General features: G+C 37.3%; 2 pseudogenes; both read right to left on the bottom strand.

Annotated features, from left to right (window-relative positions):
- Positions 1 to 829: 829 nt before the first annotated feature.
- LOC143624936 (flotillin-like protein 4) lies at positions 830 to 4,619 on the bottom strand (annotated as a pseudogene).
- A 1,359-nt stretch (positions 4,620 to 5,978) lies between these two features.
- Positions 5,979 to 9,100, bottom strand: LOC143624977 (flotillin-like protein 4; annotated as a pseudogene).
- Positions 9,101 to 12,280: the final 3,180 nt, after the last annotated feature.

The raw sequence follows: 12,280 nt of genomic DNA, 5'->3' as shown, positions 1-12,280 counted from the left end.
TTCATTAAGTTACCACCGTGTAATTGTTAGCTGTATAATTAAGACGTCGTTGTCACGCATCTTCTGTGATCATAGATAATTAGATATAGCAATATGTATTTTTGAGAGTTATACCTTTTAAAAAGTTTTAACTACTTATAGCAAATGTTAAATTTCCGAGTAGTTTCCAGCTGTAATCTATTATTATGATTTTACATGTAAATGTCCATTTTCTTTCTTTTATCCCTTTTTAAGAGTTTCACTATATATAGCAAATGTAAATTTCGTAGAAGTAAATGCCTAAAAACTTTAATTTAAGTGTTATAAACGAAAGATATGATGTAACTAGCTTTTATTTGTAACTATCCTTATTGTACAACTATGTAAAAAAGTAGCCATGAAATACTTAATACTATGCGGTACATACAACTTGAAACTTGAAACCAGTCATATAAACGACCGATTACCTTTTATTTATTTTTGAAATGTATAGTTGGTGATTCAAACTAACCTTTTAATAAACTTATCAAACTGCTGGTTTGCCTATCCAACAGACCTAACTCGGTCGGCTTGGTTTATAATATTCTAAAACTGCAATTAGTGTTTAAATCTTCATCAAAACTGGTAGGATAAATTAATTAGCTTAGGAAACAAGTAAATTTGCATAACATAATAAAACAGTTTCAAGCAAATATTTAGCCTTTACAACTTCAACAGTGTCCAGTCACCATATAAAGCATTCAACAAAACACCAACTAATTCAGTTCAAATAATTAAAATGCTCCAACTAATAGCTCTAAAAGTTAAATAAAACTAAGAACTTCAATTCATGACTCCATATGCAACTAGGTTATCTTAAGGTTTCAGTAACCTTCCCCATCCAAGCAGGCGGCAAAATTCCGGTCTGTTCATGAACCGTGCTAAGCAAAGGCGGTAACATCTTGTACACTCCATCCACTTCCTTCATAGCACCACCACCACCAGGACAACGACCATCACCACTGTCCCCAACACCACTTGCACTTGCACCCGCACCAGTCCAAATACTTATCTTGGGCTGCAATCCTTTAACCGCCTCCCCGTTAATCTTAGCAATGTCTTTATACATTCCACTGTTGATCATTAAATAGTCCCTTAGGGTTCCATAGTTACCTTCCAGTGCACCCAAAAGAGTCCTTAAGTAGGACCCCTGGGCCTGCGCAAGGGCAACCAGACCTTCAGCCTCTTTCTGTTTTGCATACAGTTCACCATCTGCCACTTGTTGACGAGAGTAGAACATGGCCTCCGCCATAGCCTTTTGAGCCTCGGCTTCTTTTTCTTTCGCATATAGATTTGCTTCTGTGGATTTTTGTTTCCTGTAAAGCTCCCAATTCGCCTCTTGCACCTTTCATTATATCCAGTTTAATGCTTATTAATTAAACACGTGTACTCAAGAAATTAATAGAGGTTTAAATATTAAGTTGTTACCTTAGTTTCATATTCAACACTAGCTTTGCTTAAGAATTCAGCCTTGAGTTTCTCCGTCTGAGTCAACGCGTTCATGATCTCAACCTCCTTTTGCAACTCCGCCTCCCTGAGCGCCACCGCCTTTGTGGCCTCCACCTCGGCCACCTGCGAATCCTTGCACTTTGCCTTCTTCATCGCCAGCTCAGCGTTTGCTTTTGCCACCTCAGCCTCCCTTTCATTCTCAAACACCTTTACCTCAGTCCTCACCTTTATCTCTTCCTTCTTCCCCTGCCCTTGCCTCTGCGTCGATACGATCTTTGTTTCCGCTTCAATTTTAGCAGCATTTTGTAGTGTTTGTCCTTGTCGAAGCTTCTCTCCGATTTCACCCTATATCACACAATCACAAAATTTAAATGCACCTATCAAAATATAAAATTAAACGATTATATCAAATATCAAATTACCTTCATCTTGGCTTAAGAGACATCGATTTTCGCCTGATTTGCGGCTTCCATTTGTGTCTTCTGTCCTAAATACGAGAAATACTCGTGTCCAGGAACATCCACCAACTGTTTAACGTTCGCATTATAGATCCACAACCCAAACTGGTTGAGTTCCAGCTGAACTTTCTCGAACACCTCCTGCTTAAACGCTTTGGTTCCTCTCCTCCATAGTCATCGAGGCAGTGAGTACACGTGTCTCGCCCTCGATGATCCCCTTCACGAGCTCATTCATGTGGTTGGACTCTTTGTCGTGAGAGGAGATGAGTTTGGTGTATTTGTGGAGGCTTTCTTGGTCGTCGACGCGTGGACCGATGGTGAACACGGCTGGGAGGATGAAGGGGAGTTTCTCGGCGCTCATGGCCATGACTTCGAACATGTAATTCACCGGAGAGATGTCGAAAACCAAGTAGGATTGACCGAGAAACACCCATGCTTTCTTTGCGATCTAGATGTCATCGATCCCGAAGCCGTTGATGACTAAGTACTCGGACGCATTTGCTACCCAAGTGCGTCCGAGTACTTAGTCATCACCGGCTTCGGGATCTATGACATCAAGATCGCAAAGAAAGCATGGGTGTTTCTCGGTCAATCCTACTCGGTTTTCGACATCTCTCCGGTGAATTACACGTTCGAAGTCATAATGGCCAGAAATGACAATGGAGAAAAACAAGGGAGATGGTTTGTAGTCTTTACTTTGGGTTGAAGGTTTAAAGTTTAAAGAAGGTATAGAGTGAAAAGATTTTACTTTTTGAGACCCATGTGGTTGGCAGAGTACACATTTGGATGTAGAGTTTGAAAGTAACAAGTTTGTGGTTTTAAATTTGTAATATGTTTGGCCTTTAACACTAATTTCCGTCAGCTCTTCTATTAAGTTTGGATAGAATGAGTAAAATACTCTTCTTTTATGTAACTAAATTGATTTTAATAATATTGACTATTTGTAAATAACTCAAAATAATATAAATACAAAAATGCCTCACCACCCCGTTCGCTTCACTATTTGTCGTGGTTCATGGCTCTTAGCCGCAAACACAAAATTAACGCATCCCAATTCTTCATCTCCAACTAATTCAATCATCAACCATGAGCAAAATTAAACAAAATTCCATTTGAAAAATCAAATACCAGCAGAATTAAATCACCTAAAAAAGTTATTTCTCCACGCTGATGAATCAATCTCCAATGAATGAAGACAAGCACTAGATATGCTTTTCTTTTGCATTTATGGCTTGTATATGGCCATAACAACTAATCGCTTATAAATATAAAACTATTAACAACTAATCGTGTTAAAAATTTAATATTTGAATTGTACTCTATATAAACGAATTTAAGGGGGGTGTCCAAATACTAGTTCTTAGACAAAAATTATGATTAAAAAAATATTAAAGGGTTACTATTGTTAAATGGTTACCTTGGGGACTAAGCTATATTTTTTGATGACTAAATATGGCATTGTTGCAAACTCAATTAAAAACCTAGATATCCTAGATGAAAGCGTCCGACTCTTTAGGAATCACATAGCATGTGTGTAAGAAGAAATGATTCCACAGATTTATGCTACAAAATATATTCTTTTGGGGCTGTGATTTCATACAGCACTTTTAGAAATCACATTTTTTTTGGGTATATTGTAGTTTATACAAAGGTAAACAACCATTTACAATACATTGTTTCTTTTGTCTTTTTCACACATGATGTGTGAAAACCAAATTCATTTTATTTTTTGAAAGACGCTTTAAATACAAGCCTCTCGTAAGAAGCTAGAGATCAATAAATGAATACAAACATTAATCAGTCCACTTTAAATTATTTATCAATGATTTTATGTTATATCCACTTTCAAATTTGGATTTTTTTTTTTGAAAGCCAGCCAAATCTATTTTAATGCAGAATTTTAGCAATCCAAATACCAAAAATCACAAAATAAACCAAAATGCATTAGATTTAAAATTTTACAATACAAGCTCATTAAAATACAATTTTCTATCAAATGGATCCTATTACAAATTGTACTAAAATCTATTATGTATATAAATCGAAACGACAAATACTCTACTCTGCAAATACCTAAGTATGTAACAAGTTGTAATATTAATTTACACCAACCACAATCATCACAGCAAAAACAACTTGGATTTGAACGCTCAAAGCTAGTCACAAAATCGAGAACTAGAATGAACTTCCAAATTCAATACTTATTACATAAGACTGCTTATTGGTTTGAGTAGCGCGAATTTAGGTTCGGGTTAGCATTTTCTCGGGTCGGGTGGCATGAATTCGGGTTCGGGTTCCGCAGATACAACTACTCTCGGGTTAGCAGTTTCTCAGGTCCGGTTTCGGGTATCGGGTAAAACTTACAGCCCTATATTCCAATCTTCTTAATCAAACCCAAAACCAATTTCACCCAATTTTAATCACACAATCCATTCACAGGTTCAACAATTTAACAAACAAAAACACTAAATTTACCAAATCAGCCTCGCCGTCCTACGTTCTGCGAGTCACAGGGGCCGGTAGTAGGTCCAGCCAAATCACCATCATCATCTTCAATACACCCAGTATTACTCAGCAATTGAAGAGCTCTTTGGCACTGATCAACAAAAGGGTTTTCCTCTTCACACGCACCTGATCCCGTTCCGTATTCACCCTCTCAACGCCGCTGATGGTTTTCGCCTCAACGGCCTCCATGAACAGAAACCCTAGATTAATAATTACACATCTGGGTATACACAAGTTGTGAAATTGATGAACTGGGTATGAAATTGATTGAATTTGTGGTTGATTTGGGTGGTTAAAGGATTGGAATTGGAGTTACCTTAGTGGAATTAGATGGATTACGTGTGAATCTTGATGAATTTGGGGGTTGTGTTGTGTTGTGTTGTGGTGCTGGCGTGAGCCGCCTACGTACCATTTCAAAATCGCTCCAAAGTTGCTGCTTGGAAGATGATAAAAGAAAACTGACAGAATTGGTTAGGGTTATGGAGTGAATAAGAAACCACAGCTATAGACGTGGTTTTTTAAAAACCGTTGCTAATCTCAACTTTTAGACGCGGTTATAGACCTTTAGAAGCAATTTTTTGGCACCTGATTTATGAGCTTAATGAAAAAGACATTTTTAGACGCGGTTTTTAGATAGCACCGTGTCAAAAGAAGAAACCCAACTGCGTCAAAAGTTCATTTTTCTACTAGTGATTATAGACGATAACGTTTATTTTTGTGAGTTATACATTTAATAGCTCTAACTACTTATAGCAAATGCTAAATTTCTGCGTATTTTCCCTTGCTAATTATGATACAAATGAAATGCATATTTTGTGATCTTTTACTTTTAATAGCTTTTCCTATATATAGCAAATGTAAATTTCCTAGCAGTTTCTTGTATTTGTAATCAATAAATTGTAAAACAACATACTTTTGTTTCTGTTTCTCAATAGTAAAAATGTAACAAACATATTAGAGGATAGGATACATAATGTTTTCTATTAAATCTTGATATAACAAAATACATTAACTAAACTTTATGCTGCACTAGTTAATATGCCTACAAAATTTAATGTTAGTGTTATAAATGAAGTTAATAACTAGGTTTTATTTGTAACTAAATAACGATAAAAAAGGAGCTATAAAATACTTGCTACTTTAACGGTACATACAACTTGAAACATGAAACGTATCATGTAAACAACGGATTACCTTTTATCAGTTTTTAAAATATACAAACTAAACATTAAAAAAAACTTATCAAACTGCCAACCTTGTATGTCCATCCGATAGACCTAACTTGGTTGGCTTGGTTTATAATTTTCTAAAACCATAATTAGTGATTTGGGTTACAATCTTCATAAAAACTGGTAAGGAAAATTAGCCAAGCAAACAACTAAATTTTGAATAACTTAATAAAACAGTTTCAACCAAATATATAGCCTTCACCAGTCACCACATAAAACATTCAACAAAACACCAAGTTCAAATAACAAAAAATTTAAAATACTAGTAAATATAAACTAGGAACTTCAATTCATGACTCCATATGCAACTATGTTACCATTAGTTTTCAGTGATCTTCCCCATCCAAGCAGCCAGCAACATACCCGTTTGTTCATGAACGGTATTAAACAAAGGTGGTAACATCTTGTACACCCCAGCAACCTCCTTCATAGCACCTCCCGAACAACAACCATCACCACTGGTTCCATCACCGCCTGCACCGGTCCAAATACTAATCTTTGGCTGCAACCCTTTAACCGCCTCCCCGTTAATCTTAGCAATGTCTTGATACATTCCACCATTGATCATCAAATAATCTCTCAAAGCTCCATAGTTACCTCCCAATGCACCCAAAAGTGTCTTTAAGTAGGTCCCTTGAGCCTGTGCAAGGGCAACTAGACCTTCAGCCTCTTTCTGTTTTGAATACAGTTCACCATCTGCTACTTGTTTCCTAGAGTAGAATGTGGCCTCAGCAATAGCTTTCTGAGCCTCCGCTTCTTTTTCTTTCTCGTAAAGAATTGCTTCTGCGGATTTTTGTTTCCTGTATACCTCCCAATTGGCCTCTTGCACCTTTAATTACATCCAATTTAATGATTATTAATTAATCATGTGTATTCAAAAAATTAATACAAGTTTGAATAATACTTGTTACCTTGGTTTCATACTCAACACTAGCTTTACTCAAGAACTCAGCCTTGAGTTTCTCGGTCTGAGTCAACGCGTTCATGATCTCAACCTCCTTCTGCAGCTCCGACTCCCGAGCGCCACCGCCTTGGTCGCCTCCACCTCTGCCACTTGTGAATCCTTGGCCCACTTGGCCTTCTTCATTGCCAACCCAGCATTTGCTTCTGCCACCTCAGCCTCCCTTTCATTCTCAAATACCTTCACTTCCGTCCTAACCTTTATCTCTTCCTTCTTCCCCTGCCCTTGCCTCTGCGTCGATATGATCCTAGTTTCTGCATCAATTTTAGCTGCATTCTGCAAAGTTTGTCCTTCTCGAAACTTCGCTCCAGTTTCACCCTATATCATAAAATAACAAAACTTTAGTTTAAATTTTAGAATACACTATATGTTTTTACATCAAAGTTTGTCCTAGGCGGCTTCAAGGCTTTGATGTGTGGGTTCCATTTAATCATATAAACTAATAAATTGTCACACCTTATTTGTCCTAGTAAGTATTAGGGCATGGGTTTAAATGGATAGCAATATCGACAATTGCGGTTTTTGTGTTATCTTTTAATAATAAAAATAAATTGAGTATTTAGTAAAAACAGTTTTCGGTTCTGATTTCATTGTTAATCTTTTTCAGGACGAAAAAGGACAAGTGTGGGAATGTGATGTGTGGATGAAATAATGTGTGTTAAGTAAGTTATATCGTGTGTTTTATGTGTTTATATGTGTTAGGTTCCTTTTCGTTTATATTAGTCCTTTGTATTGATGTTTATGTAATGGGCCATTTTGTTTACTTCAGGCCTAAGAGAAATAATTTTGTAAAGCCCATAGAGCCATTGATGTGACTTACTTCTCATGCATGCTTCCCTATAAATAGGAAGCATGCCATGAGAAGTAAAGAAGTTGAAAGTGCATGTAATTGTAGTTGTTAATATTCAAAGAAAACCTTTTTTGCAAACTATCTTTCGGCTCTCTCTCTCATTCTCTCAAACAAATTGAAAATAACATCTCAAGATCCGAGACCACTTAGGTGGCTTAGTGTGATTTCCGCTAGCACTAAGCTCGGTTGATCCAACTCTATTGTTAGATCCACCCACCTTGGGACCTACAATATGCCTTGGACACGATTACTTTGAGTGGTTTTACGTTTACAGGTGAGCGGAGCTTAAAGGAGCTAAATTGGAGCATATGAGATGGAGTGTAAATGAAGATTTTATTGCATGGAATGATAGGGTAAAAAGTCTTAATCGGGTTGTTCGGGTTAACCCGACAAACCTGTATTATAATTAGGGTCGGGTTATGGGTTTATTAATTTAAAAAAAAAAGGTTTCTGGTTAGCATGAACGAGTTTATGTTAACCAGCACAAATGTCCAAACTTTCTGTAATAAGAAAAGTTATGACTCTTAGATCAGCAAATGTAGTTTTTAAAAGATTGGGTTTTGCAATTCAAAAGAGGGTTGCGACGCAACTTGTTGCCCGCTTTCCATACAATCAAAAACTTACAATTATCATTAGTTGTTAAATGCAGGAAAAAAAAATTTATAATTATTTTAACATGTCCGGCAAAAAGTTTCCAATTGTTTCTATACAGCTCGTAGACATTACATTTACAGACAACTATAACTTATATCATTTAAGTAATTGCAATTTGCTGAGGACCACGAAAGAAAACCACACGGTACTTTTTATTTGAAAAAGGAAAAATGGTATTTCCTCCTGTTAAATATTATTGAAGTTTACCTAGTAAATATTATGGATATATAAGAACGTGGGATATCCTTAGTAAGCAGTAATTATGGAATACAAACATTAGCAAGTAGTAATTATGGAATACAAACATTAAGAAAAAAAGCAACTAACCCGACCCGATTAACCCATAACCCGAACAGGTTACTCCTTCTTGGATTGCAAAACGTATATATAATATCAAATTATAACGTTATATTATTACCTTCATCTGGGCTTCAGAGACATCTATTTTCGCCTGATTCTGAGCTTCCATTTGTGTCTTCTTTCCTAAATACGAGAAATACTCATGTCCAGGAACATCCACCAACTGTTTAACGTTTGCATTATAAATCCACAACCCGAAATGATTAAGTTCCAGCTGAACTTTCCCGAACACCTCCTGCTTAAACTCTTTGGTTCCTTTAAAGATCTCTTCCATGGTCATGGAAGCCGCAAGGACACGCGTCTCGCCCTCGATGATCCCCTGGACGAGCTCATTCATGTGTTTTGAATGCTTATCATGAGAGGAGATGAGTTTAGCATATTTGTGGAGGCTGTCATCGTTGTCTGCGCGCGGACCAATGGTGAATACGGCTGGGAGGATGAACGGGAGTTTCTCGGCGCTCATCGCCTGGACTTTGAAGCTGTAATTTGCCGGAGAGATGTCGAACCTCGAGTAGGATTGCCCGGGAAGCACCCATGCTTTCTTGGCGATCTTGATGTCATTGATTTTGTATCCGGTGATGACCAAATACTCAGAGGCTTTTGCTACCCGATACATGATGACTAAAAGCAAGCTAAGCAGATGAAGGAATAAGGAATATGGAATTTGTACTTTGGATTGAAGGTTTAAAGTTGATAGGCAACAATAAGTATATATGTATACGGTATGAGGTTAAGGGTGTGGAGAGAATTTTGAAATTTGAATTAGAAGATTGACATGAGAGCTAATTATAGATATGTTATTATCTTTTACGTGTTTCTTTCATCCATGGTTAAGTAAACGAGTTCAAATAGGATTCTTTAAAACATTTAATTGAATTATATGTTCCGTTTATATGCATAATAGCATATTAAATTGTTACAAAAAATGTTTAAAGCAATTAATTAATTTTCACACGATTATCTTAGAGGGTTACAACTTACAAGTATCTGTGTATTCTTGGTGGATTTCTTGAAAATAAGGTTTCTAAAGTAGTTCTTACTTGTTAGCTTGAGATGATAATATTTAGTGATTAAAAGTTGTTTGCTTTGTTGAAATCCAATCGTTATGAATAATCATAAAGTTAAGGTATTGAGTTCTTGGTAGATTTCAAGAAATTAAAGTTTTTTTAATTGCATGGGTCAAGCTTGTTGAATTAATCTAATTGTTTTGAAAAATCATTAAGTGCTGGGGTTTTGAGTTCTTGTTTGCTTAGATTGTTTATTATGGTGGAGGGCTTTAAAGCTCAAACTATAATGCATATCGGTGGCTCGAAGCCCCGAGGGGCTTTTTAACGCTCTTATTTATTTATTTATTTATTTAACAAACACAATAGAATATAAACTAAATAATAATATAACAATACTAAAATTAAACTTTAAATAAATAAAAAAACAATAAAAACATAACAACTTAAATTAACCAAAATATAACTAATATTCGTAATCGTTCTCTACGTCATCATCCTCATCCTCGCCTTCGTCCTCGTTTGTATATTTGGTCATTATCTTTGCTTTTTTTGCACTTCAAAAAAGCCCACGTGACGGAATTTAGATGCGAAAAATCATTTGTGAGGAACTTGAAATCCTTGTCTCGCTGCTGCCCCAATTGATTTTTTTTCCTTTCATCATGCATCGCTTTGTATTCCTCGCATGCGTCAATTTTCTTTCTTCATGCATTCTTGCAATTTCATCTTTGAGTCTTTTTTAGCCATGGCAATCTCGGATAATTTAGGCTCCAAGTTGTCAAAACGCAAGCTCACTTTGGAACTCATCGAGGATGTTGTTCTAGACGAAGATCCTCCACCTCTCATCACCGCCTTGGCTTTATCTCTTCCTACCGGACATGGTAACTCATCTGGTTCATCAAAAACAAAATCGGGATCAAATTCATTTAAGTTAAATTGACAACGAGCATCCGGCGTGGCTTGAGATGCCGATTGATCGGCCAACGTAGACGTTGTCTTTGACCGTTTGGACAGTCACGATGAAAATGATGGGACCGGCGCCCACTTTAGTGAGCTCGTGCATTGTCTCCAAGCTTCTAACATATTGAAATCTCCTTTATATTAGACCATGTATTGCTTTAAGGCAAACTCCATCACGTTGGCATCGCTCATGCCGATTTTTCTCCCATTTGTTTGCAGAGTAGGTGTAAACATTGGAGAAGTTGGTTATTTATATTACGCATTGCCTTCCATTTGCTGTAGGCGAAATCGTCCTTAAGCTATAAACCTCGACCCATTGTAATAAAAACTTAGCACGTATTTCATCCCGATACTCAAGGGTATATATTTATCGTCACCTTCGATAAAATTAAAAACCTAGTAATAGTCAACAAAAAAATAGAACATGAAATATATATAAATATTTTTTTTAATAATTTTCCTTGAATTGAGTCTTCGGATGAGTCAATCTATGCACGTGCCAACGCCATCTCCTCATTCGTTTCCCACTTTATTCTTTCGCCCTTTTCCCTAGTTGTTTGACCATCCTGTTTCTTTTTATGACTTAGTTTACCTTCTGATGTGGTACGAGCTACTTGCGGTTCGGATACTTGGGTTTGGGGTATTTGGGTTTCGGGTGTTTGGGTTTCGGGTGTTTGTTTTTCGGGTGCTTGGATTTCGGGTACTTGTGAAGACATATATGACATTGGCGGTCGAAATAACATATCAGTAATCGGTTGCATGGGTGGTGGGCCTGGTGGCATTACAGGTCGATGACCTTGTTGGTTGGCAAAGAAAGGGTTAGTAGGGTCATTATTGTTTCCAAGCAAACTAGTCCACCATATTTGAGCCGGATCCACGGGTTTGGGTTTGGTTTTAGCTCGAGCTCGGGTTTGGGTTTGAGCTTGGGTTTATGGTTGTAGAAAGTTGAGAGAGTGGTTGAATTTTAAAGAGAATTGAAGTGTAGAAATAATAATTTTTAATTAAAGACCTTTTGGATTACATCGAAACAGAAGGCAAGCGGGCAACAAGCTGCGCCGCTACTCCTTTTTGAATCACAAAACCCAATCTTTTAAAAACTATATTTGCTGATCTTGGAGTCATAACATTACTATGCATGACCCGCTGAACACGGGTAAGTAGCTCCACAGCTTCAGGCGCGAGGAAACCAAAAGTGTCAAAAGCAAAAGGAATAAATACATGTTGGTTGTCAAGACACGCCTTTTCATGTTTTGCCACCTTACCTGAAGCAGCTTTTAATGCGGCTTGACCGACCGCGAAACCAGTACTCCCTAAGCCCACCAAAGGAGAAACCCCTGTTAAATCCACACACACGTGTTTCCCTCCTATCCATCCAAACACCAAAATGTCAGCCAGTGGAAGAGATGATCTTCCCTCCGACGGGTCAGTCAGGAAATTCACAGGTGCTTCTTTCTTAACAGAAATTCCAGCTCGCCTGAATATATCAAAGAGCACATCCCTAACCAGATCGTGTCGGTACTTGAACCCCGGGAGCTCTTTACAGTGCACCGCGTGCTCCCCATATGAGTCTAAACACGCTTTACGACAAATAGGACATATCTCATCAACCGGAAATAGAGGAATCATAAGGCGATACTTAGGGATACTACGATACTCCACTGGAGACATATGCTGGCCTAACCCATCTATAGGGATAGCAAGAAGAAAATCTTGAGCATGTGGTGCTTGTAGACACTCAAAAATGGCTTTTTGTCTGCTTGTCATGTTAAAGTGTGACTCCATGTCGTGAACAATTTTACTAGAAAGAGTGCTCGCCAATGCATGCTGGGCTT

The sequence above is a fragment of the Bidens hawaiensis genome, unplaced genomic scaffold (genome assembly GCF_021521415.1).
Source record: "Bidens hawaiensis isolate Kalapana, Puna unplaced genomic scaffold, B.hawaiensis_p1.1 tig00004003_1, whole genome shotgun sequence".
Classification (NCBI taxonomy): Eukaryota; Viridiplantae; Streptophyta; class Magnoliopsida; order Asterales; family Asteraceae; genus Bidens; species Bidens hawaiensis.
The sequence above is the reverse complement of the archived record's forward strand: the minus strand, read 5'-3'. Positions and strand labels throughout refer to the sequence as shown.